The 27,181-nt window shown below is 38.8% G+C and overlaps 1 long non-coding RNA gene across 6 annotated transcripts; it reads left to right on the top strand.

The window, feature by feature from the left end:
• Nucleotides 1-4,704: 4,704 nt before the first annotated feature.
• On the top strand, nt 4,705-27,091 carry LOC103390604 (uncharacterized). Of its 6 annotated transcripts, XR_003052054.1 has the most exons (8): nt 4,705-4,763; nt 5,466-5,589; nt 8,697-8,818; nt 8,941-9,011; nt 9,777-9,860; nt 23,741-23,897; nt 26,027-26,154; nt 26,722-27,091. It is a non-coding gene; the product is annotated as an uncharacterized LOC103390604 (long non-coding RNA). The 6 variants fall into 6 exon arrangements; XR_003052050.1 differs by having other exon boundaries at nt 8,697-9,011; nt 9,777-9,856; XR_003052049.1 differs by having other exon boundaries at nt 8,697-9,011.
• Nucleotides 27,092-27,181: the final 90 nt, after the last annotated feature.

Genomic DNA, 27,181 nt, shown 5'->3' with positions numbered 1-27,181 from the left:
AGTTTAGATCAGTCAGAATGACCATGCCAGTGGCTTCCTCCTCCTCCTCCTCCTCCTCCTCCTCCTTCTTCCTCACTCCTCTTCAAACCCACAGGATGCCTCCACCTCCTCCTTCCATCTCCACGTCTTTACTTTCAGCAGACATGCGATGTGCCACATTGTCGCTCAAGTGTGACGGCCAGAGAGATGACTGTGTTCCAGCAGGCGTCGGTGGAAGCTTATTTGGTGGATTTTGTTGAAGGACCACACAGGCGAAATGGCTTCTCTCCACCGCCTGACTGATGATTATGAGACACGTAGTGTATTTTCCTACAGATCCATAAAGTCAGAGGCAAGAAAAGCCGTAAAACACAGTGGAAATATAAAATAAAACATTTGGTGACTCTGGAAAGTGAAGCGCGAAAACAGGGTGAACACTGGCTGATGTGTTCTTTTTTTTAAAATTATTTGTTTACATGTCAGAGCATGATTGTCATTGGAAATTACGTTACTAATACATGCGGGTTAGTGAAATGAGGAATATCCTAGGGACAGCTAAACGTTAAAGAAAAGTATTGAAATGAGCCTAAAGTTAGCAAAAAACGTTTTAGCCAAATGCTAAAGTTTTGTGATTTATAAATAAAAAAGACGGATGGATGGATGGATGGATGGATGGATGGATGGATGGATGGATGGATGGATAGACATGGATAGATAGCTGGATAGATGAATGGATGACTGGATTGATGGAAGGTCTTATGCCTGGATTTATGGCTGGATGGATGTTATAATCCTGCCTCTCAAACTTCTCTGTTATTTGTTGTGATGGAAACACATCAGTGATCTAGTGATCATTTATTATATTATCTATTTCATCAGGAATTATGTTTGTTTTCTGTATTCAGCAGCGCTGAAAGCATGTCGTTGAATTTGATGCTGGAAAAAGGAGGCAGAGTTAAAACTGAAAAGGCTGATGTTTGAAAGGAATATGAACTTTCCATATTGCAGCAATGATAAAGTGTTGGAAGATAGAATGCACCCCTATGACACGACTCCTTCCCGTTCTTCTTCGGATTAATGGGCCGTGTTGGGAAAAGTGTGCAGTGGGGCGTAGAGCATAAATAAGGTCTTTAAGTGGGCAGAGGTATGGCAGCTGTGGGCTGAGTGGACCACTCTGTCGACACAGACAAAGACCCCGCCGTGATTTACTGGCCCTACGTTACAGCAAGGCTCATTCAGATAAAAGGGCGGCCGCGAAGAATGCGGTTCGGGATCTTCCACGGCTACACAAACCCGGAGCAGTGTCAGTGGAAAAGTTTTACCTCAAAGTCCTGAAGGTGCTCGGCAGAAGTTTTGATGTGTGTTTTTCTGTTTTGTTTTCCGAGGCTCGCAGCGAGGAACAGGGTAATGAATCCTGTAAAGTGGCTGCTCTGTCGGCTGGATGATGTAGACCGTCTGGGTCAGAGTTGGGTCTCAGGTGTAACACAATCTTAACCCGTATTTGTACTTTCAATTTCAGTGCAGCTGTGCGACTGGGGCCTTCAGGATGGAAAGAAGAGAGAGCTCCCCCTGTACAGAACAGGAAAATATTAACTTCTGATCCTCAGAGTGGATACAAGAGCCAATGTTAAAACGGATTTTCACCATGTTGATAATATTTGTGCTCCATATGGTTTAGTTTTCCTAGGTGTGCCATGTTTATTAGGCTTTAAAATCAGATATTTCTTTTACTACAATTATACTAAATAATATTGACTATAAAGGTAAAATCCTATAGTTTTCAACAGAATTGTCGTTCAAGTAACAGTAAGCTAAGTTGTCCTAAATATTCTGGATGTCTAAGGACGTTGAGTAACACCTGTAGAACAATCTATGGTTCCACTCTTTTTATCTAATCCACTCTAAATTATTATTGAATAGCTTTCGTGACACACAGGTGCTGATGGACAGTTCCCAAGGGAAGCTGGTGTAGACTTTACCAGTTTAGTAAGAAAGAGCTACATGTTGCAATGCACTTGTACTGATATTTTGAGGACATTAAAATAGTAGTACAGCCTTACAATCTGGAACAGCCCAGATGTTTTTTAACCAAGATAAAAAGGAACATATGCCACAAATTGATTTTATTTGAACCTTTGACATTTACCTAAAATGGAAACAAAAATATATAGTAAGATGGCTTACCCTTTGAAAATAACAAAATCTAAAAAAGTTGTTTTACTTACTTTAGCAAAGCAATTCTGATTAAAATAATTATAATATGGTAGCTTTCAGTCATAATTCTGTGTTTAGAATTTTTAAGATTCACACTGAAACTGTTAACACAGGTTATGACTCAACCTAATATAGATCATACTTTCACAAAATACAGTTCAGCGGGCGTTGAAATGCGAAGCAAAAAAAGAAAAAAAAAACTTCCCTGAGGAATAAACTGTTTATTGGAAAGGAGACATTCAGGCCACCGGTGTTTTAAAGGTCCACCGTACGAATGTTTCTGATTCCTGAAGGAGAGGGAGGAGGAACAAAAATAGTGCAGTTAATTTACCATAAAGAGCAGGTCTCATTTTAAGTAACCCTGAAACAGTGAGAGCAGATGTTGCTCAGCAGCAGCAGCAGCAGCCGCAGCAGCAGCAGCAGCAGTAACCTGAACATCTGCTGCAGTTAGCTGCAGCGATGTTAAGAGACTATAGTCTAACGCAGCACACTGGACTCGAGTCAGTGCATTTGATCCATGAAGTTACGAAGTGAACGGCTCATACCACCCACTGAATACCACACACAGACATGTCTGAGCCAGCAGAGTGATAACAGATGGAGATACTGCGGTGTTAAAGGGAGAGTTCAGCTTTAAAAAAAAAATATATGAATGTATGAAGTTGTTGGACTGGAAATGAATCTAAGACTCACTGTAAACACGGCAGCCAGCAGAGACACATGTAATAACAAATTACACCAATAACTGCTGCCTCTCCTGTTACTGAGGTAAACAATGGATTTTAAACTCTGAAGTCATAAAAAAAACACATTTCATGGTTTCAAAAGAGGCAGCTCTAAAACCCAGCTTCACTTGGCCCTGTTTCCTGAATTTGAAATGCACATTAGATCGAGTCTCTCGTAACTCAAAATAGATCCTTCTGTTGTTCTTTCTCTCTATTTCTTAAGTAGACCATTAAATAAAGCAGGGAAATGTCTCTGGAGTGATATCAGGTGACAGAAAGTATCTGCCTTGCCTCAGAGTGAAAACCTTTTTATAATTCTTGGCAGTGAAAGCATGTAAATGAAGTCTGAGTAGACGGCGCTGACGTTAAGGAGTCAGTCATCAGCCAGAGGAGAGAAGTGGCAGCTGGGTTAAGTCTGGATTCAGCAGAGGTCCAGATGAACCTGATGTGCTGATGGATCACTTCAGAGAGAGCCATAACGAATGGAGTCGTGAACGCTGTCAGACATCACTCTGATCACTGACAGCTCGGTTTTTCACCTTTCTTACAAATGACTCCACTTTTCTGGAGTAATGAATGTTTTCTTTCTTAAGTGCAGTGCTTACAGTGGTGGGTCTTTAAAACAGTTTTCTGTAAAAGAGTTCAGAGTGCGTGATTTCTGTTGTCAAAAATTCATAGTGTGATTAGGCTGAATTTGTCAAGTGAGTGTCAAGACCTCAAGCATGCTGAACACTTGAGCCACAGAGAAACTCCATTTACTCTTATATTCCTTGTGAAAAGCGTTCCAACAAACACATTTTCATATATTGCACACTTAAGCAGATTTATTGTACCACACAGTGTCAACTGTTTCTGCAGCTCTCACAAGAGAACCTTATTCATGGAAATGGCAGGTTGGCATTCACTCTGAGCTGAAACCTTAACAGCTTTCAATCTGCTTTCAAGTGTTATTTGGATTTCACGTGTGGAAAATTACCTAATAACATTAACTGGACAAAAAGGTTTGTGTAAATGTACGTTTGCTTTTATTGCTTTAAGGAGAGGGAATTGAAGAAAATTGTGCAAGCTGGTATTTCCTTGATGGCTCACTCTGTAAATGGGTTTGTATAGCAGCAGTTCTGCAGCCTCCCTGCTGTTCTCATCTCTAGCACAATCACAGCAGCAGCTCTTCACACTCTTTACTGCCTGGTCCATTAAATGCTGTGGATTTAACAACACACGCACTGTAATAGACGAGGGTTTGGCTGGAGCCTATTAAATGCAAAGAAAAAGAGATAAATAAATAAATAAATAATACACTTCTGTCTTTTAGACTTATGTCCGTTTTTTTTGTACTAAATATTCTACGTATTTATTCACGCGCGCGCGCGCACACGCGTTAATCTATATACATATTTTAGGACGATTAGAGCAAACATGTAGCTGCACTTTGTACTTTAGCCACAAGAGGGAGCCAAAATGCTTAAATAAATTTGAAGCAGACTAAAAGGGACTCTTTAGTGCTAAATTCAATGTCAATCAACGACAATAATGAGAAGACCAACCACAACAGCATAACATTAATGTATTTAACTGGAAAAATATTATAAAAATAATTTAATATAACACTGCATTTCTACGATATTGTGGCGGGTGGGCAATAAATAGCAATGATGTTTTATAAAGCTGTGCTTTCAATGCAACTTGTTGTAAACGCACATGCGCAGTGTGTTCTGATCCGGTCGGCTTTGAGTGTGTGTGTGAGACCTGGTAAAGTTGTGCACGCAGATTGGCGAACAACAGTGCTCTGGTAAAGTTGTGCACGCAGATTGGCGTGCGCTGTGGCGAACAACAGTGCTGCTAAAGGTAAAAACAAACCGTTTTCTAATAAAATGAAGCTGCCTCTGTCTTGTGTTACCGCCTTGCTACAATATTTTCGTTCATTTTAAATGCACCTTTCACTAGAGCTGTTTTATGTTCCTTTAAATCACGAGACGTTTAAGTTTAATTAGTGTAATGATTTGAACCAGGTGCGAAAAGCACCGACAAGCCTAACTCCTGCACTTCTTAGGACGAAGAACTGGAAGACTAAGCTGTTTATTAATACACAATATGAGTTGTTATTATTTCTTTAACTAAACGACCATTGTTTGTTAATGTTAATCTACCAGATATGGGTTTTTTTTCTGTGTTGAAACAAACCTGCACACAGGGACACTGTTTCAGTGTTCATTTCAAAGCGCTGCAGGGTTTTCCTTCTATTTGTTTGACCTACACTAAAGTCATGTACTCCATGTATCACAGCTCTATCCTCCTGCCTCTCTGCCCCATCCACCTGCACTGCTTTGATTCAGTAATAGCAAATGCACAGATTCCTATCAGCGACTGCCTGTAGCTGCAGCTGCTCTCTGTGTATAAACAAACACTTCCACCGCTGATGGCGTTTTCTTTCCCCCTCTTTGAACCTCTACTGTGATATGCAGTGAGTAGATAAGAGACAGTTATTTGCATCGACACTGGTGATATTCTGATAAAGAAGATCATTTTTCTTTTGTCTAACATCTCCAGGAGGATTTGGTCTCCGGGAATTTTCACCAAACACCATTTAAGCAGCGCAGATAAGGCCTTAATCGGACAGAGATAAGGGACCATCCACACGAGTTATTGATGCTTCTCTGACCTGATGTTCAAGGTAAGCTGGAAGATTTTAGACTGTTGTTCAACACAATTACCAGACGGGGAGGTTGGAAGAGATGTAAACTTGAAATGAAAGTTAAAGGTAACAAGGAGAAGTTCAGGAGCCTTCTCTGCTGGCCTGCACAGAATCAGAATCAGTGACTTTTTTCTCGATAAATTTGTCATGAATATTTATATAATAAAACAGAGTAGTTTGCCCAAAAGTATGAAAATGCATAAAATAAGGTGGTGGGTTGTATCTGACCCACGGGCCTTGAGTTTAACATACAGTATGTGCATTAAAACTATACGAACACAGTAAAGTGTAAAGAATTTTTCATGCTGGATTTCTAAGTGTAAAGAATTTTTCATGCTGGATTCAATGCTGGATTTCAAGATTTTCTTTGAAAAACTAAGTAAATATATGGAAGTGGGACATGCAGTGTACTTTTGACATGCTCAAATAACAAAATTTAAATAAAAGTTTGGATTTTATTGCATATCATATTCCACTCACAAAGACAACTTTTTTTTTCATCCCTGCTGCATTTTTTAAACTTGATGTTGCAGCTCCTTCTATTACATATTGTTATGTTTGTCAGGAAACTGTTATTTACTCATTATTGACTTCATAACAACTGTAAAGGTTACGCAAGACAATAGCACAGTTACAGAAACAGGTAAAAGGTTGCCTTTCACAGACAACTCCTGTATTTATTTCACTTGAAAGTTCAATACAAGAGTCCATTATGCAATATACAGTAGTCTTCATCCTTTAAAAAGGGAAGTGTGACAAAAGTTGCTAAAAGAAATAAGAAAAATATGGTATAATCCATATGTGATGAATTTTATCCCTGGAACATGCAGGTGTAACATATAGATATATAGATTTAAATACAAAAAAAAAAAATCTCCATTTAATGTCCAGAAAAAAAAGCTGTATTAGCTGTAAAATAACCGGATTTTATGAAAGAAAAAAAAAAAAAAAATTCAAAGACAGTAATTTCCTCTCTAAAGTTTTTTCCTTATCTTTTTTTTTCCGCTTTAGCCTAAGCAGAAATATAAAGTCTCCAGCAGAGTGAAACAGTGATTCAAGGTTGTGTTGATAAACGATGCCGTCGGCTCTGACAGCAGAAGGTCATGTGCATCAGTCTCCTGTGTATGTTTGCTGTTGTGTGTGTGTGTGTGTAGCATGTAATAACACAACATTACCAGCTGCAGAAATCAGCCCAGGTCAGATTCAGGTTTTCACGGTACATGAAGAAGCTTCACGTGCAACGACCTCATGAGCTTCGTGTGAATGCAGTTAAGTTGAACCTGTGCTGCAGATGATGGATTCTAAGATAATAAACTGCCAGTGGAAACAGATGAGCTGCTTTGGAATCAAAGGAAAAGATGAGAAAAGTCTGCCTCTAGGGAACGATTTTACAGGTTTTTCTATTCTGTGATATATATTTCTTGGAAGTATTAGATCAATGGCTAGGAGTTTTTGTGAAATTTCCAACAATTATGACAATTTGCTATAACCCTGTCAGTGTAATGCCAGCTGCTGGACATTTGGTTTTTAAGATGTTCTGGATTGACTTAAAAGGACGTTTGTTTTTTTTAGCTACTTTTGAGAGTTTTATAAAGTACCAGAGATGTACAGATAATCTCCCAAAATGAAGTACGAAGAAGTAGAACATAACATTTACCGAAAGGTGTATAATGTTGTCTGTACTCAGCCTGTCAAGTTGTCATTTTGAAATGTACCTAAACTACTGAAAGTAAGATTATAACTATTGACTGATGAAGGCAGCCAAGAGTTGGTTAGTGTTCTCTCACAATAAGTTGTCAACTCTGCATGTTCTTCCCTTGTGTTTTTTGTTTTTTTTCTGCACTTATTTTTCCTCTCAGTTCCCTAAAACCTCACTCCAAATTGACTTTAGTTTAAAAAGCAGTGTATATTGTTGGCTTTTTTTTGTCTTTGTCGTCCTGTGATGGACAGGTAAAATAATAGCCATCATGTGACTGTGCTTCAATGAAGTCATGTGACAGAAACAGTGCCTTTCCCCATCAATCGCAATCACTTTAGAACACCATCGAGCTGAAGTGAACGTGATTCTGTCACAGTGACAAAATGCTGAAGTCGTGTTCAAGGTTGCACTTGATCACACAAACATGAGTGAATAATTACTGATTCAGCTACTGCTGGAGTCGTAGTTGAGTGGAAATACTGTAAAAAAAAATCAGTAAGATGTTACAAGAATAGGATTAAGCTGCAAAATATACAGTTTACTGCAGTAGAAGTAAAGTACAACAGAGATGTTGATATGCTTTGAGTCATTTTATGCAAACATTTAAACCAATAAGATGTCAAACTGAGCATTCTGAGGATGATGTTGCAGTTTCTGAACTATAGAAAATGTATTTTTATATTTTAGTTCATTTAATTCAAGTCATATTTCTAACTTTCCCCCAGATTTCTGAATTTTATTTGCAGTCAGAACGTTAAGATTTTGACTTTTTAGTCAGATTTCTGACTCTTAAAACTCAAAATAATCTTTAAAGACTCACATTTCTATTTCTTAATAGTGAAATTATTCACATTTCAATCTGCTTGCGACTGACAGAATAATAGAAACATATTCAAACTCCATTCAAAACGTTTGCAAAGGAATCATCATTATAATTTTAACAGTACTTCTGCAGACATTTTTTTTACAGTGAAGAGAGCGAAAGAGAGAAGTGGAGTGAGCGAGCGAGGGAGGGGAGGATGTAGAAGGCGGCGGTCTGGAGGTTGATGGATGGTCCAACTTCCTACCAGAGAAAGCTTTGATTAATGGTCGTCCACTCAGTAAAACACAGCAGCTGTGAGAGGAGATAAGTTCCAATACAAAGAGCAAATGACTGCCTTTGCTGTAATAATTAACCTTAGAGAGCAACACACACAGGAAGTACACGCCACCCCCACCTCATCCCCAACCACTGCAGTTCCTTTATCTGGCAATAAGGCTGTCCAAGAGAATGAGCAGGAAATGTAAAATAGGCAAACAACAAAGACATAAACAAAACTCTCTGCTTTAGCAGTAAATCCCTGCTCCAGCTGCAGGATTTAAGGCTGTTTTTTCTCTTCATTTTCAGCCTGAATGGGCTTTTTGCGAAGATGGACGAGCAAATTTGCGACTGGACTTATTTGAAAAGAGACAGTCTATTGTGGAAATGACTGTCACAACATTGCTGCCAAGCTCATCCCCCGGTGAATCGTGGGTATTCGCTGAGATACGTGTGCAGGGGATAATAATTGCTTTTTGCTCAGTAGGAAAGGAGTGAAAGAAACAAACAAACAAACTCAATTTCCAGGTTTTATTTTTTTTGCAATTTGCAGTTTCAACAGTCGGAGTTTGTTACAGCCATGAAGCAGCTGGAGGGCAGTCGCGCAGGTGCGAGTGAATACAGGTGTGTTTTAACGACAATATTTGATCAGTCTGTGGAACAACGCCGCAGTGGGAGCGAGTATCTCTTTGTACTACACATTATAGTAAATGACCTGCAAAATGACTGTGAAAGAAAACATTTGGAATTTTAGCAAGACAGACAGACGTGTAACATTGAAAAATACCGTAAATTGTGTTCACGGTAAAAGTTAAAAGAAAAAAACTATAAATTTACATATATAAGTCGCATCGGACTATAAGCTACTGTATATCCAGGTACCCAAGAACTAGCGCGTTCTTCTTTGCACTGATTTCCCATCTGTCTCGTTTTTGCACATCTGCTAGAACGCCCCCTGGTGGCTGAAGAAAAATCCATAGAAAAGCCACATCTTTGTATAAGCTGCGTGGTTCAAAGCGTGGGAAAAAAGTAGCGGCTTATAGTCCGGAAAATACGGTACACTGGAGTGAGTTCAGATATGAAAAAATATGTAAAGTTCAACTTGTTTGATACGCAAATATTTTAGGGCAACGATCCATGAGCTCTCGGCTCTGGGTCAGTTTGAATAAAGCTGTGTTATATGTCAGTGCAAACAGGTTTTATTTTGCTCTGGGTCAGTTTGAATAAAGCTGTGATATACTGTATGTCAGTGCAAACAGGTTTTATTTAAAAAAAAACTGCCACCAGAAAAAAGGGCAAAGAAACATATCTTTGGTTTTTACATTAAAAGAACGTTGCATTCACAGACATCATGTGACTCTTACCTGCCGAATCCTTTGTGCATTACAGGAGGTCCTGAACTGACACTGGAATTCTGTTCCTTATGGTGACGTAACTGGATTTTCACCCTAAGATGGAACTTACATACTGTACGTGAGTACCTCTGTCACTCATCTACACTAACACAGTGCTAACATCATAACATCATATACCAGAGTATACCAAGGGCAAAAAAACCTCATCACAAATAAAAGAATGCAAATGTAGCACAATCCAATGAAGGCCGTATATCCAGCGAATATGAACAAAATCGTCTTTTGCGTATAGTGCCGTGCGACGTCGTATGCGTATGATGCGCTCGACTTTCTTAATAAATTTATAGGAAATGGCTACGTAACCACCAAACGCCTTAGGTCCATGGCGCCGTAAACCAAGGACACCCTGCATTTGATTTTATGGCGCCCTCCTGGGTCACCTTGACAACCAGTCAGTGACACAAGAACAATTAAAACCCACTTTGAGAATACGAGCCTCAGGTATTAAACTCACAACAACGTTTGCCAACTGCCGAGGCCTGTGGTTCCTCAGCCATCGCTTTAACAAACGCTGGGTTGATTAGAAACATGTCTCGGTGTGTGAATGTCACCAACATCTATAGGACCCTCACTGATGACCTTTCCCTTCACTGTACTCAGCAGCATCTTACAGCGCCGTGGTAACACCCCTGCTGAGACATTACTGTACCTCTAGTTTCAAATAATAACAAAACAAATACATCCTTTGCTCTGTGTCTGCTGAAGAAAGGTCTGTGAAATGTGATTTAAAAGCATTTTTGATTCATTCCAAGGATCTTTTTCTTATAGTGTCTGGCACAAAAACCTAGCAATTTCTCAGGAGTTAATCTTGTTTGCTTACCTTAGTTATTTTGGTACTGTAGATCTCCAAGTTTTTATTATTCATCAAACCTCTCAGAACTTTCCTCTTGCCTGGTCTGCGTTATGATTTGGCAGTTTTAAATGGTATTGAACATATCTATGAAGGTATTGAGCATGGTGACCTCTGGTGGCAGGCGTTGGTCCTACAACTACAACAATTAGGTCTCCTATTATTCTTTAAACCTCTAAATAAAACCGAAGCATAGTTTGAGGTCAGTGGGGTTTTTTTTATTACTATGTTTTTAAATACCATCACACAGTGTTTGTAGTTTGTGTACAGCCTCACCCATTAGCAGTCGCACAGTGCCTCAGTACCAGTGTTCCCACACTTTGGCCTGTTCTGGTGTAATGACTGGAACAGACATGTCTGCCACAAGTTTATTTTAAATGGATGAACAGTCACTTGTTTTCAAAGCTAAATGTTTTACTGTATTTTGTGGAAAAGAAGGATTTGACCTTGTATTTCCTTTAGCACTTTTAAAAATGATTTTAGCTCAACGGCAAAACACGAGATGACATTCTTGTAGCAACACTAAAAACAGCGTGAAATCAGGCAAAGTGCAAAACAAAGGGATCATATTTTGAAGTGGATTTTACAACACGACCATGGTTTGGGTAATAAAATCCACATTTAATCAAATACAGATACATATGGCCACAATGTGGCTACAACAAAGGCATATTTCTGATACGACTGTCAGGAACAGTCAACGGACAGGAAGAAGAGTGATGATCGTGGTCGTCATAATGATGGATATCTGGCAGCATCGTGCATGCCAGGGGAACCACGGGGAAACATGAGAACCTAAACAGAACCGAATGTGAGTTGTAAAGCTCAGGGTCTGTAGTGAAGTGGAGAACTTCAGACATTCACTCTTAAATCCTGACCTCTACTGTGACCCGCCGACTGGTTTCAGAGCGGCCCCGTCCTCGCCCTCTGATGTACAGATAATTGCCTCACCAGCACTTTTCCGGCCCAAAGGCTGTCACATTGTCCGCAAACGCTGCACGTGACCTCACCTCGAACTCGGAGCATTTGTACAGAAAAATAGCAACTGCTCTGGAGGCTGAAAACAGGATGTAGGTCTGAAAATAGTTGGTTCTGTGAAGAAGACCTTAGGTCCCAAAAAGCTCTGATGTTTTCAAGTGCAATAAAAATAAAGTACAATTTGGTAATGCACTTGAGGTTTTGTTATGATGTCTGAGGGTATTTTTTTCTTTTTTTTTTTTTGCAGAGCTAGGCCTGACATTGTTCAGCTGAAAAAGAAAATCACAGTATTCTGGGAAAATAACCTATTGTAACCCATTGGGGGGAAAAAATAACTCGATAGTACGTAAACAACTGCAGACGTCCTAGTTCCGTTGCCACATACTTTCCTTTCACATATGTACACAGTAAAACCTTTTGTTACCAAAGTCTAAGGCAGGGTGTCAAAGGTGCGGCCCGAGGGCCTAATCCGGCACGCTAGGGTTCTCAATCCGGCCCACGTAATGAATTTTGAAAATAAAAATATACAAACAACAATTTAATAAAATTATATTTAATTTAATATTAATTAATAATAATAAACATCTAATATAGTTGTACTTATTTGGATGAAAACAAAGGGATAAAACATGGACTTATTGTTACTTTTTTATATAGTTAATTATGTTATGATTGTACTGGTCCAGGCTATAACCTAACTAGGTTGTATGTGGCCCGTGAACAAAACCGTGATCTAAGGAATCGTTGCAGAGACCGAGGCTTCTTTGAGATTCCTGTTGCTGCCACTCCTCTGTGTTGTTTCTGTCATCTCAGATCAGACAGTAATGTTGCAGTTGCATGTGTAGGAGGAAGGCGACCGCCCTCTTCTACCTTGTCTTCCAGCTCCTCATGCTGGTTTCTCTGTGCTTCCTTTCTTATTAATGAAACCCTCTAAACAGCTGCCTTAGCTGGAGGTGAATGGTTTTCAGCAATGGCCCAACAACTCTTTGTCAGGAAAGAGGCGTGAGGCAAATGGAGACAGAGGAGAGGCACTGAGAGCTAAAACAGAGCGTTTTCTAAAAGAGTCGGCCCCAGGTATGTTTCACACCTGTGGTGACATTAGTACTACAGTAAGACCATAGTAGTACTAACAGGATCAGGAATTACAGCATTTTTTAAAATAAGGCAACGCCAGAATTTTTATGAAGTAGACAAATCTCAAGGTTAGTTATAAATGTGTACAATGTAGTCAAAATTCAATGGAAAAATTCAATTCACTGAAGTTAATCAAGAGGTTGAACAAATGGACCAATACATAATTCAATATATGTACAATTCTAACCTGTGGCTGAAATGTGACAAATAATTGAAGAAGTCTAAATAAATATATTTTAGGTTACTAAAGATTAGCCAAAAGATTGTCTGAAAATTTATAAAAAAATTCCCCAGGATGACCCATGATTTCTCTGTAGCATATTTCACTGAGGTATTTGTGATTTTAAAGTATTTATTTCCATCAGTGGCTTACTGTTCACTTTTGTTTAAAATATATATATATTGAACCAACAGATCTTTTGAAGAATAATCCGGTTTAAAGGACTGGAATCTGAAACAACCTCTGTTTGACCTGCNTATATATATAAAAATATATAAATAATAACAAGAGTTTTCTCTTGGAAACAAAATATTCTAATTGCCTGAATCAATTAAACAATGCATGTCACACTAAAGCAGAAAATCACCAATCAGCATATAAATACATTTGACCACATGAGATTTGACTTTATAGATACCAGAGAAGACTTCAGATCTTTCTGCAACCCTCTCTAGTTTGTTTCTTATTTCATTGTACCTAATGCCGTTTATGAGTCGCGCGTTGTTGACATCCCCTGATGGCCGGCGTGTGTCTCAGACTGACACCACGCAACCTCCACCCTTGATTCTGAGGCTCAGAGAGAGAGAGGGAAGGCGAGACAAATGTGACGAGCAGTGAAGCAGAGAAGGAAGCTGGTCTGTGATTGATACAGGTGTCAGCAGCAGAGGTCAGAACCATGCCTCAAAAACCAGGGCCATCGATTGTGCTGCCCTTTAAACAAACAAAGGGACATATCTGCGCTTCTGTGCCGTTATAGGTTCAGACTTCAGCCTGCCCTCCCAAAATAACTCCTCACATCAACGCACGACTTCACGTCCTGCTGTGATTGAACGGGACTGAACCACAGATGCGTCCAAGTTTGTTGGAAGTTTACTGGTGGTGGCTATTCATAAAAATCATTATTTGTTTAGTTAGTTATTTTGGTTACAATTTCAAGAGTTTAATTTGTCGGATATCCGCTCCTACGGAGGGACTGGACTTGATTTTCGTCATAAGTCGGAACTCGCATAACGTACAAGTACCTAAACCAGTGGTAACATTGAAAATGTAGGACATAAAAACATCAGAAGAGTTTGTTAGACTCCGCCCAAAAAACATCACAAAGTAGTAGAGTAAATGCAACATCTGCATACTGTATCTGTGAAGATATAAGTTTATTTTCTGTATGAATAACTTGTTTTCCCAAAGACTATATGATATAATATGAAGTTTATAATAGACTTTATTTGACTTTCTAATTTGAGCAGCTGTGCCCTGTATTTATATAAAATAAACATTAACAGGAAAAAAAGTCATTATTTTAGTTTGCATTTACCCTATCATATATTTTAATAAGCCAAAACAGAATTAAAAAAAAAGTAATTTAAACCCTTAGGTTTTTTTTTTTTTACCTGTTCTCACTCCGAGTCCACTGAATATGGATCACCATTCGTAGCTGCCCATTTCACACAGCCTGAAGAAAACAAAGTCAGACCCCACTAAATTGTCCAAAGGCTTGTTTGTGATGGGGCTGCATGTTAAGTCGGCGTGCTAACAACTAGCCCGGTGTTAATCTGTATGTACAGCAGGATTTAAGAGGCCAAGCTGTAATCATCGGGCCAGTTCTCACTGATTCACAGCTCCGGTGTCGGTCTGAAAGAGAAGGATGATTCCCATTATGGTGTAATTAGTCTTGTTGTCACTGCCGGACCTTGACAGTGAATCCCCTTTGCCATGACTCTTTAGGGATTGGGGTTTGTTGCTGCTGAATTGTAATCAGTTCCTGAGTGACTTCAACTTTCCTACCAAGGGCAGAGCGTTTGAGTTTAACCAGGGCTGTTCACGCTCAGCAGTCTTTACTGTTGTCTTCATGTTCTATGTTGGCGCTGGTGATAGTTTTTGGGTTTTCAATGTTGTTTAGTTGTACAGGAAATCTACATGATTACATATGTATGTAATCTTTACAAGATTATGTAAGCTTTACCCTGTTCACATACAGTAGGAACAGGGAAGATCAGGTGGTTTCAAATGTGTCTTTATGAGGACTACAGATATACTGTATGTCAGACAGAGTCAGTTCAGTGAAGCAGTGAGTCCAGGAATCGATACAGAATGTAACAACAAACCTTCACTTTCTGTTTAGTAGTCTCTCTGGATGATAATCAATGAGCAAAAGCATCTGTTTTGTTTTGGAGTTTTTTTGTTTTCATCCTCACATCAGTGAAAATGTACGTCTTCAAACATACGTCTTCATCAACAATTCAATGGCTCTGCCAGCATTTGTGGAATTGAAAATAGGGGGAAAATAAACAAAAAAACATTCTTTAAAGTTAAATGTAGACTCAGTTAATATAGAGGTATTATTAAGATAGAGGCAACTGTATCAACCAATAAAATAAAAATGTACAAATACAGTACAAATAAAATATAACAGTACAACTTCTACTATTTATAATAATAATAATAAACATTTACATGGAAAAGTTTGGGATCCTGGTGTAGAGAAGATAGTACCAGTATATACATAACTCTAAATGTTTTTTTTCTGCTTTCTCAAAAAGACACAAAATGTGATAACGAATAATTTTTTCAACATTTTTTTAAAGCTGATGATACCTAACTATATGTTTCTACAGTCTGTGTCAGTCTGCACCATAACCTCAACCCTCTTGAAATGGTTTCCTCTGTGGAAGAACACTCAGTCTGCAGCAGCGGGGCACACATGAATGATGACTTTTGTCAAGGTGTGATTAAATGAGTACAAAGACCCGGACCTTTGTCCACTTTTGCTTTACTTTAAACAGAATAAGTGAGGTTACGTTAAGGTCAGCAGCTTGACGGAGTGCATTGTGCACACGTCCATTTGGCTTCTCCCATCTGTAAAAAGTAAAATTACCCCGCCCTTCATATTGTCGCATTCATCAATAGCTTCCTGTGCAAGCTTTTTGTCAAATATTTCCCCCCGAGGTGCCATTTCCAAAAGGTCAAAAGAGATATTTTTTGTCTCTGTGGATGAGTTTTCCTCGGTGATGATGAGAGCGCACCGTGATAGAGGGCAACACTAGAGTTTAATTTTTCAGCCTGCGCAAATGTGAGCTTCCCCTCAGTGGTTCACAGGCTGCCGGGGTCTGCTCCCGTTCACTTCATCTTCAGGTAAAGACATAAATCTCACCTGGGTACAATGGCAAGCAAACAGAACAGGAAGGTCAGGGGAAAGGTGTAAATGTTTAATGGTGCACCAAACATGACATTATAAAGCTGTTTATTATGACAGTCCTGAATTGACTAAGTTGCACCTCACCACGTTCTGGGAATACATTTTCAATAATTCAAAATCACTATCCATTTTCACACACAGGATAGAAGGCGTGTGAATGGATGTCACTCGTAGCCTAACAAGCCGGCTTTCGATGAAGTTAGCAGCAGTTGACAGCTGGTGTTTTGGAAAGTAGTCTGAAATATTCTGAGACTGAGTCGAGGTTTACTGAAGGGAAAAATGGCCCAGAAAGTTTCATAGTTGTTCTTAGATATTGTTCTGAGGATCAGCTTATCAGATGGAGAAAAATAATTCATTTACAGGTTTTTGCAAACGGTACAATTATGAAAAATATAAAGAAATAAATAATATAAAAAGACGGGAATGTAAAAATGAAGGGGAAAAAATCAACAGAAGAAATAGCAGGAAACTAAGTGCGTAGGGCATGTAAAAAAGGATGAATATATAAGAGTATAAGTCGCAGGGGTAGCAGATACTGGTAAGCCTAGAGTGCCCTCTAGTGGCTGTCAGTGTGAAAATAACGAATGTATAAATTTTCAATGGTACAGGAGTAGCAGATACTGGTACATAAGCTTAGAGTGCCCTCTAGTGGCTGTCAGTGTGAAAATAACAAACGTGGAATTATATATTTTAATACATAAGTCGCACCTGAGTATAAGTCACAAATAAAGCCAAAGGATGAAAAAAGTGTGACTTATAGTCCTGAAAATATGGTATCAAGAATCAAAACAAAGAGAAGAAAATCAGAAAGGAAGGACAAAAAAGGAGGGAATAAGGAGGGATGAGACACTGTATTTGCTTCATCTGTAAATGCAGAAAATATAAAAAGTAAAAAAAAAGTAAAGTATAAAGTAAGAATCGACAGTGTAAATCCCAGTGGTTGATGACTAGGCTGGAAAACGTATTAAAAACAGTCGATTGTCAAAAAACTTCTAAATTGTTGATTTAATGCAGAAAAGTCACAAACAGATTTGTTTTCCAAAACACGTAATGTCTTTTAAGAGTGCGTACCTGAGCTAAATGTTCCAATTTTCCACCTAAATGCTTCTTTCACCCAGGAAATCTTCAGGTACTTATCGTGAGCCTGCTATAGAGATGCTAATTTAAAAAAAAAAAGAAAAAAGAAAGAAAGAAAGAATCCACCTAAATTAGACCTAAATGATATTCTTTGCTCCTTTAAAGGTGCTCCTTCTGGAGACTGAAGTGTTCAACAAGACCCCGCTGCACCAGGCCTATTATTTCATACAGACCTGAATAGGAACAATACGCCCAAAAATTTCACATCACCGCTTCTTTATAACCCTTTCCATCTCCCAGACGTTCAAACTGTCAGTCAGTCATTGTCCCCCTCCTGCTTTAAAAGCAACACGAGGCATTTAATTATCCACAGTTGAATGGTCTTAGTATCTGATGTGCTCTTTGTGATTACACCCCACGCCATTTTCTGTAAATGTCATTTCCCAAAATCCACCACTGCTCCTTCAGTGGGCATAGGTGACATTGAATCTCCTAACTTTTCATTGGTTGTGACGGCAACTATTTGCAGTAATATGGAAGAAATTCTGCTCATTCAGGGTTTTGGTAGAGAAGATACACAAAAAAGTAGTTAAAGTATAAACACTATATGCACCTTAATTATATACTCTAAATATAATATACTGCTTCTTGGTAGGTGTCTCTACATATAATATACTGCTTCTTGGTAGGTGTTTCTACCTATTTATCTATCCATCTATCCTATCCATCCATCCATCCATTCATCCATTCCACACCTTAAATAAATACTTTTATACTTGCCTACGCTACGTGTATAGAACAAATAGTGTACGTGGAACAAATCCATCCCTTCTAGTGAAAGCTAGTTCTTTCTGATTTCTGATCTTCACCTGATTTGATGTTCCATCTTAAAAGTAAAGATTTTTTTTTCTGCAGTGGCTTTAGCTCAGGGCTTTTATTTTGGAAACACCTGTAGAGCTGTGACACCCCAGCCCCAAATGTGGTATCTCTTCTACCAGCTACAGTTGTTACATCTGCTTGATTTCACCTTAAATAATCAGCTTTACCCAGCGTTTTGACATGGCTTAGGTTTATGAGTCAATGTTTGCTACCATGTTTTGCACTAGTTTTAATTCTATGAATAACCCTGTAGAACGTACTGGAGCCATTATCAGTTCCCATAAGTCTCTGGTTCCTTGTGAATGCAGTACATCTCTGAATGGCCTACTTTAATTCTAGGTGTGGCACAGTCACGCAACTTTAACTTGGGAAACTAATGCTAATTGTTTTGGGGTTTTTTTTCAAAAGATCAGATAATGTTGACTGTTGACCACCTAGTGTTCCTGAAGAACTCAGTTCCTGACTGTGTAACTCCCTAATTGGAGAAGATGTGGAATGCCTGCAGCTAAAACTGCAACTATTCCCAAATAATAAAAAAAAAAAGTAACAAATAATCCCACGTCTGTGCAAGTGACGCCTTCATATCTTATTCCCACTGTGTCTCCATGCTGCAGCGGAGGAATAAAATAATTGTCAAGACGGTGTTCTTGTCACAGTCGTCAGTCGTCCTCAGAGAAGAGCAGAATCTATCAGCCAGTCTGAGGAGACTAATGGGACCGGCAATTCTGCTCAGTATAAACCCCCAATTTTTACTTTTAGTGCATCACTCACATCAAGGTTATTTATGAGACTGTGACACTGTTGACAAAGTATTAATGGAGCACACTGAGCCAAGGCTAAAACTCTCAGGCAGCACAGCGCTGCTGCTCCATATGAGCCCGCGCCGGTCCATTTACCTCGTACAGTAAAAGATGTGGGCCCAGTCAGAAACCCTGTCAGCACAAGGAGATCGAAAGAAAAAAAAAAGTTTAAAAAGTCTGGCAATTACGGACTTCTCTTTTCACTAGGCACAGATTTCTAATAGGTAGCACGGAGTTTAGTTTCCAGTTCGACTGGCTCAGGTGAGAACAGTTGAGTTTTAAAATTCTGACCATGAGAACCAGAGGCACAGCAGTTGTAATCTCTGAAACCAGTGGACGTTTGGTTTTGTAGAAACTTATTCACATAGCATTTCTCTTCATTTTGTAAAAAAAAATGTTTAAACCCAGTGTTTTGGACTGGAGAACTGTCCAGGGTGTACCCCGACCTCGCCCGTAGATAGCTGGGATTGGCTACAGCGCCCTGGAGAGGGAGTAAGCAGTAAATAATGGATGGATGTATGCTGCAAGTGAGAGATAAACTGCATAAACACAGGAATAACAAATATATATTTAATGTATCAATAAACAAATGAAGTTGTCAGAGTACTCTGATACAAGACACTCTACATAAAACAGATGAGCTTTGACAGAAACCAGTTTGATCTGTTTACATTTTTACTGGGTAAGATATCTGGGGCGTTTGATGACGTGACGGTGGCTGAGACAGAAAACATGTACAGAAGTTGCTCAGTTTACGAGGTCGTCGGCCTGCAGCGTTTCGTTGCTACATTACCATGTCCCATAAATTGACTTAAAGGTCTTGCATCATTCTTGTAGATAGCTGGGATTGGCTACAGCGCCCTTGAGAGGGAGTAAGCAGTAAATAATGGATGGATGTATGCTGCAAGTGAGAGATAAACTGCATAAACACAGGAATAACAAATATATATTTAATGTATCAATAAACAAATGAAGTTGTCAGAGTACTCTGATACAAGACACTCTACATAAAACAGATGAGCTTTGACAGAAACCAGTTTGATCTGTTTACATTTTTACTGGGTAAGATATCTGGGGCGTTTGCTGACGTGACGGTGGCTGAGGAAGAAAACATGTACAGAAGTTGCAATGTACAGTTTACGAGGTTGGCATGCAGCATTTCGTTGCTACATTACCATGTCATCATTCCGACGTACGCTATTAAAAATCTCCAACTAGTTCACACGGGACTTAGTTGGCGAGCGCAGCAGTCAGAGTGGTCGTCATGCGGAGCTATACTTGGAGGACGGCTTTGTTTACCTTCACGGGTTGCAGCCCTACGTTGGATTGTGCTACATTCACTTTATTTTGTTTGTGTTTTTTTGAAGGAGTTTTTTGCCCTTCATTGTTGAGGACCCCCTGTATATGTACTTACACACCATGCAATTGGAACTACTTAGTCCCATCTTTTATTAATATTACTGCACACGAAATAACAGTGAATTCTCATCTAATCTGGATTCCTGTGGAGTTCGTCAGTAAACCAGTTGTTTTCTGGTGGTTGTGTCTGACATTAAATCCTCTTGTTAGAGTTGACAACTAAACCAAAATAAATCACTTTAGTTTAGGAGACTCTAATGCACTGAGATAGACTGCGGTTGTTCTGTGAGGTGTGACTCGAATAAGTAGGAAAAGCTAAATATTTCATGAGGAATAAATAATAGTCGTCTGGTGTCGGCCCCTGTCTGATGAGGATCTATTGTTGAATAAATTACACAGGCCGACTGTGGAAACGCACGTGAACGCTCTTTTATTTAAGAAACATTAAATAGACGGCGTTACTGTTAGGATTTGCTGGAACAGAAAAGCTGCGCGGGGAGGGAACAGATTGCAGTCTGCACGAAAAGCAGGTGTGGGTCCTTAAACTGCAATTCTCACAGGATACAGTAATGTGCAAAGATTGGACACAACCTGGTCTTATCGATCTTTATTTGCCAAAGATTGTCCTGTTTTCCTTCCAAAGTTAAGCCCAGAGGAGATCCTGTGAATGATGTACATGTGCTGTTAAACCATCCGTTTCAATATGTTCACATTTGGAACTGGAGTTTAACAGAATAAGAATTAAAATGTTTCATAGGATGAATCTTTTTCATACTATCCTTATATAAAATTGGCAAACTTAACAAATGTTCTAGGCTAGCTTGGGATTATCTGTCGAGATCTTCTTGAAAATCAATCAAGTATCAATTGAAGTCCATGCTGTTTTGACCAAAACTTTACCTAAACATTTGGCTAACTATTTCCAGAACCCTTTTATTTATTTAAGATGATCCAGACAAGCTCCCTTTGAAAGCCACATTTTAATGCAACGCTGTATAAAATCTTTTCTACAGTCACAGACAACAGACCTCAGGTGACGTTCAACAGACATTTTCAGTCTGTATATGAAACGCCGAAGCGATCATTTATAGCAGCAACTTCACAAAAGTTCTTTGTGATGATTAACACGGCTCCCGATTCAAGGCGACGTATGTGTCACTGTCTTGAACTCTGGGTTGCCATGTCTCATTATCTCTGCCCCGCTAATGGAAGGAGGAGACAAATAATTCATCTCCTCGGGGGTGAGGGGGGAGACTGAGCAGATCCTCAGTCGGAGGATGTAAGGTTGTATTTAAAGGAATTTCGACAGCTTCATTTCCACACATGGAAATGTTTCTTCTTCCCAAAGTGAGATTGCATAAGCACTGGCGTTGACTTAAACATGGCTGCCAGCTGGGATGGAAGGAATGGGAATAAAGTTTGTGTTGCTTTTTATCTTTTAGTGAAGAAAAGGTGAGATTTATAGTTTCCTCCGATAGAAGGTTCATCCTTTAATTATTTTTATCTTTTAGTGAAGAAAAGGTGAAATTTATAGTTTCCTCCGATAGAATGTTTTATTGGCATCTGTGGTTCATCCTTTAATTCAAATATTTATTCATTTTGAAAGTGTATTATTTCATTTATTTTTCATTTCTTTGCAGTGTTTCTAAATATTGTTCAGTTTTACCTCAATAACATAGACTGGCCACAGGAGGCAGCAGTGGATCAGCAACTTTAGTGTTTTCTGAAGCTAAAATGTAGATTTACAGATTTTGGAATAATTAATAAGAACAATTAAGACACTATCCAATCAGATCACAACAATGAAGTTTTGTTAAATAATCTTAAAGTATTTTAGGAGGTTATTAGCAGATTTGAAATAGCCTTTCTTAAGAACTGTGGAGGTGCTTTTTTAAGTAATGCAAGGTTTTTAATTTATTTTTTTCAGTGCTGTCTTTCTGTCAGGGTCCAAAAACTAAGATAAATGTATTATTATTGTTGCAAAACAATTGTTGATTCTGGTTTCTTTTACTTCATTGATTGTTTTGAGTCCGTTCTACTGGATAATTAGAACACAAACTCTAAGAAATAACAACAGGTCCATGTTTTTCCCCATTGTGTTCATGCAAAAAGTGCAAAACATATGAAATATGTATTATTATTTGTCATTCCCCATTGTGTTCATGCAAAAAGTGCAATGTGTGCATGTATTATTATTTTTCATATGTAACGGAATATAATTTCATATTTAGAATATCATATATATAATATAATATATTTATTACATAATTATACAAAAAAATGGACTGAACACCTTAGTGGGCCTGTTTTGGCCTGCGGGCCATATATTTGACACCCCTGATCTAGACTAGATTTGAAAATGTATCTAAAATCCCATGGGACATTTCAACCCAAAGTTTGAATTGTATTATATGTTTTTTATATTTTTTATTTTTTTATTTTTTTTTACATCTTTAGCAAGGGAAATATTGTGTCCAAATCGGGACAGTACTTAAATCCTGTTGTGTATCAACGTAAACGTAAAGAGTATTCGACTCTGCATGTACACACCTTTACAACCAAACCAAAAAAACCAAGGTATACCTTTTTCTTCTAAGGAAGCCGGTATTTTTCTTTTCTGGTTTGTCGGTGAAAAGTCTTCTCCGTTGACATTTGACAGGACTGTGTGGTTTGGAGACGTCACCTCTGCTGCAGTGACATCAAATTGTTTTATTGACTTTGACAGAGTTTGGATAGAGCAGACACAGAGTTGTGTTTTCTGTCCTTCTCTGTGTGTCTGTTTTGTGAGTTGGCAGTTTCCCAGACAAAACTATGCAGTTCCGTCAGTTTTTCACCTCTAGATGAGTTGGACCTCCGCCAGTCAGATGATTATTTCTGCTTCCAGTTGCTGCTCCTCATTGTTGAACTTTATATTTTTGTACAGGCGGAACACACAACACCCCAAAACAGGTTAAAGAACAATCCCCGAAGTGGGATTTTAGACTATATTTACATGTGTTCATTAATTCATTATTTTCACCGACTCCCTCTGGTACTGGAGCTGCAGCTTGAACCTCAGCCTTTTGTACGGAGTAATTCAATTTTCTACATTTTACCTTAGTTTTGTACAAGGTAACAGATGTTTCATTTAACCACACAGAACTTTGTACTTAGAAAACTTAGAAAACAGAATTTGAATGTGATTCAAACTCAACTCGTGAAATTGAATTCAAGTAAATGTCTTTTTTTTTTAGACAATATTTGAAGCAAACAGTCCTATATATATATATATATAATACTATTTTATTTGAATGCAGATTGCTGTAATTTTACTTATTAAATTAAAGCATCCTGATGGAGGATGTAATAGAATGTCCAACTATCAGGTGCTACATACACACTTGCTTGTCTCTCCTCCAGGATGAGTCCTGAACTGCGTGCCCCGTTTCTCCACTTCTCTAACTAGGTCACAGCATGGAGTCTGGTACGATGGTCCTCCTTCACCTGGACCGGCGGTGTGAAAACACAGCACTCTGCTACACACCATTAAAAACCCTGTGTGAGGCAGGTTTTTGGAAGTAGGACAGATGTTTGGAGGAGTTTAAAACCCGGAAAATAAAGAGGTGAGATTTACCAGCACCTGCCTGTGGTGATGCTCCACGCTGCGTCTGCTTTCATGCTCATTAATCTGCGTATTATTTCCCCGGATAACAATGACGGAAAAGTCACTCAGGGTGAGGAGAAAATCTTGAGGAAAATATTAAGCATAGAGGGCGTCTGTTCTCCTGTGCTGACATCTGTGGGAGGAGATAAGAATAGATGTAAGATGTGACGCGAGTGGAGGGGAATTAGAATAAGACAGAGGATGTGAGGGAGGAAACAGAATGAAGGCCAATGCAACGGAATTTAATTTTATCTGAGAAAAACAGATGTGAAGCTGGAAAAACCTCATTTACCATTTGTTGCCTAGTCGCCATGTTTCAAATGGAATTTTCTCTCAATGTCCGCCATATGTCATTGTACATGATAGACTTTAAATAGCATTTCAGGAAAAGTTGATACTTTGTCCTAAAAACAATGAAAATTAGTATTTTATCAAGCAACAGGTTGGGTTAAATTTTTTTTTTTTCAACTTTATTTTAGTCACCAGGGAATTGAAGTTTCAGGTGCCAAATGTTGTTGTTTAAAAGACAATTTGTTGTAAAAATAAGCGGTCACCACTGTTTGTTTTTCCTCGTTGTGTTTTGAGTCACAGTCTGTATTTAGTCATAAGTGACAATAACCCAGTTATTTTGTTAACATCAGCTTCCCGATGGTCTCCACTACTCTTTTATAAAACCATTACATTTATAAAGCATTGTTTCCAGTTTGTTGCGTCCACTTTTCTTTCCAGACAATTGTTTATTAATCTCATTTTCTCTAAATAGACATTGTTGTTGTGAAACTGAGGAATCACAAATTGAAACAGTGGCCTGGTCCCCATTTTGGAAAATTGCGAAACAAAATAACGTTGTCAAATTTGCCTTGGCTTTTAACTCTATTTTTATTCTCCAGTTTTGCAGATAATCCTTTTATTTTATTACAAACTAACAATTTGGCTTCTGTTTTTATCCTCTTGAATGGATAAAAAAAATAATAATAGTCTAAGTCTTTTTCTACCCTGTACCACCTTAGAAAACACTGATCTCTCTGAGTACCACCATGATGACCAACATTAGAATATAGCAGCGTAGGCCTTCACTGTTAGCTTCCACCACAGGAGAGATGTTTAGAAATTATGTTTAAATGTTGTATTAATTGTTCGTAGCTTCCACCACAGGAGAGATGTTTAGAAATACATCCTCCGACTGAGTACCACGAGAGAGCGCTCGTGTACCACCCCACTAGAGAGCGCTCGTGTACCACCGGACGTACGCGTACCACAGTTTGAGAACCACTGGTCTAAGGCTCTTGAACAGTACTGTATGATTTATCAGATTTACCGGACAGGAACATGGAAACACAATGTTATGAACAGGTCAATAAACACAGGTCACATCTGTGCTGGAACTCCTGGAATAGACAGTGATTTGTTGCAGATGGGTGCAGCGGTTCTGTATGTGTCACTGCATTACTCTGCTGCTAAGCTAACAGGGACAGCGATATATTTGTTGGTTTCAGGTTTTCAGATCATAAAAAAAATACTCTACTTATTTACAACAACCTTGCACCTGCTAACAGAGAGTCTGACTTATGACTCTCCACGAACAAAACAAAAACCAGGGCTGACTGACGAAGGACTTGTGCCGTGTGTCACTAGGAGATCAAATGATTTATTTGTGATTTTATTGTGTTTAAAACAAGAACATTCTCCATAAATAATATGTCAAAAAAGGGCAGAGCTTTGCTCCTAAATAATATTATCCCTCACTGAACAGAATATAAACAAGGCTGAACCGATACATTTGCATGAACACGCGGCTGTTTTCGATTCAAGTTGAAACCGATGCTGTTCCTAAAATGAAAACGAAAAAATCAACTCGGGAATTGTAAAGTATTCCGGATCTACTCTGAACTCCTGACCATATCTGGTTTCTCTTGACAAGCATTAACTTTCCTCCTCGTTCCAACCCACGTCCACAAACGGCAGCGGTACTTAAAGTCGGAACTGAAGCGCAGCAGGAAACCCAGGGCCAGTGGACTGTAGGTATTGATTGTTGGGAGAGCAGCAGCCTGAGGTGGGTAATTGCATGATGTGTTCTTGTGCCTGCAGGGACCCGTGGAAAGCAGGAGGGAAACGGTCACGTTGTGTGTTTAATGAAGACCAGCAGGGGGCCTCACTTTGATAACAGCCAGCGGTTTCAGTCGCACAGATCTTCACTTTGATAGGAAATTTTCAAGGTTGGTCTTCATGGCTTATTGGCCCAAAAATAGGTACGTTTTTGTTTTATCTCTGGGGTTTCAGCCAGACTACAAAGTAAAATTTAATTTATAACTCAAGGGCTTTTTGTTTTTGCTTTAGGCTAGAAATAACATCTAAGAAAATAAAGCAATTTGGCATCTTTGTAGCTCTAATATCTCAGTCAGAAGGTGCGGTGAGAATGAACTCCATCTGGTTTGACGTTGATATTATTGCTGTCATCAGCTGTTCACATTCGAACCAAGGTTTTTGTGAATAAACTTGATAATCAAAAAAAAGTTTTTGTGAATAAACTTGATAATCAAAGACAACGCAACTGTACTGAAACTGTAACAGGAGCAAAAAAACAAATCCTCTAACACCCACTGCAAAACCAGAAAAAGCAGTTCTTCACGTTTGATATTTTACCAAACTTCCTGCCAAATTCACATTTTCACCACGACCATGTTTTTTACCAGACATATTTTTTTTCCATCCTCTTTTTATGTTGTCTCCTTGGAAGAGAAAATGAAAAAAAAAATACTGCCACCTCTGCATTGTTTCTGCAGATATAAGAACTTGGGTGGCCTTTGTCCTGTTAAAAACGCTGAGGTGAGTTAAAGTGAAGTGTCCTCCCTCAGGCTGGAGCTGTCCTGTCCTGTCCTGGCTACCGGCCACTGGAGTATAGTAAGTCATTTATCTTTAGCACTGGACATCATGATCATAATTATTAAAATGCTATTTTATTAGGGCAATGACTTAAAAGTAAAAGAACCTCCAGGATATTCTTCTTGGGTTTTTTGTTTTTTTGTCTCTCTCTCTCCTTACCACAATGTAATTTGCAACCAGAGAGATTGTAACCATCATACACAGTTTTTATTTGTAAAAAAAATGTATTACTTTGTTTCTAACAGTGACTTTTCTTTTTCTTTCTTTCTTCCTTGCCTCCTTCCTCCCTTCCCTCCTGCCTTCCTTCCTTCCTTCCTTCCTTCCCTCCTTCCTTCCTTCCTTCCTTCCTTCCTTCCTTCC

The sequence above is a fragment of the Cynoglossus semilaevis genome, chromosome 15 (genome assembly GCF_000523025.1).
Source record: "Cynoglossus semilaevis isolate Cse_v1.0 chromosome 15, Cse_v1.0, whole genome shotgun sequence".
In the NCBI taxonomy this organism is placed as follows: domain Eukaryota; kingdom Metazoa; phylum Chordata; class Actinopteri; order Pleuronectiformes; family Cynoglossidae; genus Cynoglossus; species Cynoglossus semilaevis.
The sequence above is the reverse complement of the archived record's forward strand: the minus strand, read 5'-3'. Positions and strand labels throughout refer to the sequence as shown.